Below are 5,242 nucleotides of genomic sequence, written 5' to 3'. Positions count from 1 at the left end.
TTGTACTATAACACCAAAAAAAAAAAAAAATCCTAATATTTCTACAGTAACTGACCCAGTTTAACATCAATGCAAGTAGATTCCTATGGGACATGATATGTACTTTGAAGTTTAATTTTATTCAACACTGGTACATTTCTATTTCTTGAGTTTATGCACATTATAGGATATATATTTCATCCACACGCTCACAAATTTATAGGTATTTATTTCACTTTCAATCACTTCCTGCTTCAGAAAACATGTATTCCTCCATGTTTCTGACTGGACTTTTCTTGAAACTTCTTTCCAAACACATTATTTTCGATTTCCATTATCACATTTGAAGCAAAACTCACACACCCCTCATGATAAACCATAACCCTAATATTACCATTAGATGTACAACTGGTTGGAATGAATGATTGTATATCAATATAAGATTTCTTACTTAGTTTCAGATATCAATTCAATCCATTATTTAAAGAGGAACCAGTTATATTATTTATTTACAATGTGGTCTTTTCATGCATTATCTCTATATTCCTAGACACAGGGTACACCTCCTTGTACCCCCAACACTAATTTATACGTCTTCAAAATATTGCTCCCAGAAATGGTGGAAGAAATACCCATGTCACCTGATCTACATATGCATTTTATCACTGAAATATTCTGGACACAAAAAGCAAAGTTCACACTTATGATTGCATCAAAGCTAAATGAAAAGTGAACATGGATTACTAAAAACATCCATGTCCAGGTTCCCTAATGCTCTCAAAGGAAAATCCTATTGGTAACTACAAATTTGTTTCTTCCAAAGATTATATATTCATACTTAACCCTGTTGAAAATGTCTAATCCTGTCACTCACTTTATACTTTGCCTGTTTTTGTAATGTCTCTATTGGTATCTGCTTTTCCACAGTTCATCATTGTGACTAAATCTTCACATGTGCTGACACTTACATTCACACTCTAATCAAAATCCTATTGCTAAAGAACTTTTGGTCCAAATCCTATATTCACTCTTCTTCTTAAAACCTACCTACTATCTTCCTAATCCTACCAACTATCACTTTTTGACTGGATGTTCTCTTCTACATTCAATCATCCAGTTACAAGGTCCTATGCCATTGTATATCGATTTATCTGATACATTTGTGCAGAATGTAATTCAACGATAGGTATCCCAATCAAGGGCCCAATGATTTCGGGGCTTCAAATCTTACTTAGATTTTTGTTTATGTACATATATTTCACGTCTGTATTCTAATAAATATGACAGGTTCCAATAATATTATTCATCCAGCAGAATGGTTCCTAACCGAAAATGAAAATGTTATTAACCCTAACCATACACTGTTCCCTCAATCTAACTTTACAGAAGAGCAGTGACAGTGTTGGTCTTACAATACAGGAATATATGGGATCTTCCACCTGCTGAGAACCTCAAAGGTACATGCAGAAATGATCCCTGGAGAAGATGTAGGCAGCGATGAAGGACCTGAGAGAGCAAAAGTCATCTCAATGGCAAAAAACCTGGTAGAATGAAGGAATGTGTCTGAATCAGCCTCATTCTTCTTAATATAGAGAAGATAGACCAAACCAGGCCTGTGTGGAGAGCTGTTCCCAGGTCCCTATGTTTGAAATACGATTCGAACTTGTGAAAGTGTCACAGGATGTAGCGGCATCCTCCATCTCATGGGAACCTTGGAGTCAAATATTAGGACAACGTGGTTTCCAAGGCAGTGACCTCATTCAGTTCCTCAAGGAAGTGACTTCACCTCACTTCCTTGGTGATGGAAGTCTCTGAACTTGGGATCCAGAAAGCCAGGCACCCAGAGCCATAACCCGTCCAAGTCCCAGTGGTCTAACTTGTTTGATTTACGAAAGACAGAGTCAATCTTTCTTCGTACCTACTGATTTGAGGATGGCCAAATGCCAGGAAACCTCTGAAGGGGGTCCTATCCTGATAAAGCAGGTAGTGGATCACCGCTGGCTCCTCACTACTTCACAGAGTTGGCAAAGTAGAGCAGATCTGAGACAGGACAGGCCATTTTGGGAGAACATAGTATGGCCCACCAGTCAGAGGACACTCTGGATACGCCAGACCTACTTGGGGGAAGGAGGTGCCTTTGTGGGTGTGGGTGTGGGTTTGTGGTTTTGTCTCATGTTCTGAGAATAGGAAAGAAAGGCGGTTTGATTGGATTGTAGTGAACTGTTTCTAGTAAGTCGTTTGACAAGGCGAGTCTTTCTATGTCTGTGTATCCCACTGTGTCCGTGGTTGTCGACATTAGAAAAGAGAATGCATCAGTTGATGTGTTCTGTCTAGTGAAAAGCTTCGCAGCATTCATCCTGCCCAATTGATGAATGGACTGCGGCTTGCCTCATGGATGGGCAACACCTACTATCTGCCTAAGTTCCTGTTTTCTTCCTGAATTCTTGCCACTCTCCAGAATAGGCACATGGTTTTGTGTCTAAGATATGTATCACCTCCAAGCTCTGTTAAATGGCCATGTACTGGACAGCTGAAGGGAATGGGAGAATCTCAGAAAACTCAGATATCAGTGTGACCAGGAAAGTCTCAGTGGAGAAACCCTGCTATGGGCCATTTTCTTACTATGTATCTGTTGCCCTGAATGTCAGGAAGTTCTTTGCCTCAGGCCACCCCCTTGTGAAGCCTGAAAAAAAGAGTTTTCAAATGGAAATGAATGGGCATCACCTGTGGCTCTTTGCTTAATTTCTTTGCAAAGGGATGTGTCTGAATCAGCCTCTTTTCCCTGTGTGAGGTTATGGCTTAGATTCTCAGCACCTGATGGATCTAAAGAAAGATCCCATGTGTGCATCCAAAACCAAAATTTCAAAAAGATCACTTATGATGGATGAAGTTTCTTGCCTTTCTTTGTTAGGTTCCTGAACTACATCAAGTGAGAATAGGGATCATTTGGTTCAAATAAATTTTTGAAAGCTCTGAAGAAGTGCTTGGGTTTTCTTATGACTCCAATTCACATAAAGAATCTATACCTGACAGTCAGTAGGCCTCAAATTGGAGAAGCAGATCAGTATTAACTGCGGTCTTATTTTATCACTCCTGGTTCACATGCAGGGTGTCCAGGCCACCATGACTTTAGGCAAATGAGGGGCAAGGGAGCTTATTTTGGACACTAACCCATACCCTACTAGACTCTGACTAGTAATCCTAACATGATGGAGAATAATAACCCCAACAGAATAGAAATACAAGAAGTTTGAGGAGTCATGTTGTACAGTTGTACTTGCCTTTTGCATTATATAGGGTAGGAGTTATAAATTTAGTCAATTTTTAATTGAAACAGTTCTCCATGTGTTTTCAAAGTTAACAACCATGTGAATTCCTCTCTCCCTTTCTCTGTAGACTATTCAGAACATGTATTTTTATATGCACATATAGAATCCTACCTGGTATCACATGTACATTCTTGAGAGGTTGCTGACTTAGCAGATACAAATTGTCAGAACAGATCACTCCTCTGAATGCTGTTGGAAGTGAAAATTCAAACTATGGGTGACTTCCTAGTTGAACAACATTATACATAAATCCACGTTTAGTAAAATTAATATTTTTGGATCTGTGGATTATATATAATTCATGATAAATATATATATAAATTGCTACATTTTAATGTCTGTTTGAGTGTGTGTGTGTGTGTGTGTGTGTATAGATAGATAGATAGATATAGATAGATATATATACACTCTCCAGATTTTTGAAAATATGAAACATATGTGTCTTATTATACACTCCCTAAATTCATTCATGTACATGTATGTGGATTTATAATCAACTTTTCACAAGATTATTTTCAAAAATATTCATCCACCTGAAATACATATTTGTTTCCTAGTACTAAAAACAAACTTCAGTGAATGGTGCATACAAATCCAAATATTTCTACAGTAACTGTCCCAGTTTAACATCAATGCTTGTAGATTCCTATGGGACATGATGTGTATTTTGACGTTCATTTTTTAACAAAACTGGTACATTATTATTTCTTCAGTTAATGCACATCATGGGATATATATTTCATCCACAAGTTCACAAATTTATAGGCATTTGTTTCGCTTTCAATAACTTCCTTATTCAAAACTCATGTATTCCTCCAGGTTTCTTGTCTGGTCTCTTCATGAGACTTCTTTGAAAAACACATAATTTCCGAAATCCATAATCACCTTTGAAACAAAACTCACACACTCTTTATGATAATCCATAAGCCTAATATTAAAATTAGATGTATAACTGGTTGGATTGAATGTTTGCATATCAATATAAGATTTCCTGTATATTTTCAGATATCAATTCAATCCATTTTTTGGCAATGGAGCCCAATGCCTTTCTCCATAATATTGTGGATAAACACCTGGTCTTTGTTCATTTTTTGATAATGAAGTACCCTCTATGTTGGTTTGAGAATGGCATTCTTTAGCCCAATGTCTTCCTCTATGGCATCGTGGGCAAATACATGGTATTCTACTCCTTTGATTCCTAGTTTTGTTAAACCCTCCTCCTATGGGGCAATTCCTTTTAAAATGTCCTTTTCTTCACAATTCTAGCATGTTCTTGGCCTGGCATCTAAAGCCTGTTTTACTGTAGCTGCCACGACTTGCTCTTATTCATTAATGTCTCTACATAATTTAATATATGTGTTTAAATCTTCATGTTTCCATAGTCTAATGATATCTCTGCACCAACAATTCCCTTGGTCATAAGCCAGTTGTTTTATTAATGGCATTGCTTTTTCTGTATTCCCAAAAACTCTGGTAGCTGTTTTAATAAGCCTATCTACAAATTCAGCATAAGATTCATTAGCTCCTTGTATTACCTTAGATAATTGACCTTGTAATCCTCCAAGTCCTTGTGAAGTCTTCCATGCCCTAACCACTTCTACAGCAATTAATTCGTATATACCATTATCATATGCAATTTGTTGCTGCTGATCCTCATAAGGCCCCTTTCCTAACAACATATCTAGATTTCTCTGAGGATAACCAGCTGCTGCATTTCGCCTAGCCGTCTCCTTGCAAAATTTCTCATTGGCAACCTTCCATAACAGGTATTGTCCTCCCTTTAGCACAGCTTTACACATATTAGCCCAATCTACTGGCATCACATTCAAGTTGTTAATAGATTGGACCAAGCTTACAATGAAGGGTGCTTGAGGACCATAGGTTGTTACAGCCTTTTTTAGCTGCTTCACTCTTTTAAAATTAAAAGCAAGGTG

The sequence above is a fragment of the Callospermophilus lateralis genome, unplaced genomic scaffold (genome assembly GCF_048772815.1).
Source record: "Callospermophilus lateralis isolate mCalLat2 unplaced genomic scaffold, mCalLat2.hap1 Scaffold_867, whole genome shotgun sequence".
Lineage (NCBI taxonomy): Eukaryota > Metazoa > Chordata > Mammalia > Rodentia > Sciuridae > Callospermophilus > Callospermophilus lateralis.
This window is presented reverse-complemented; position numbering follows the sequence as displayed.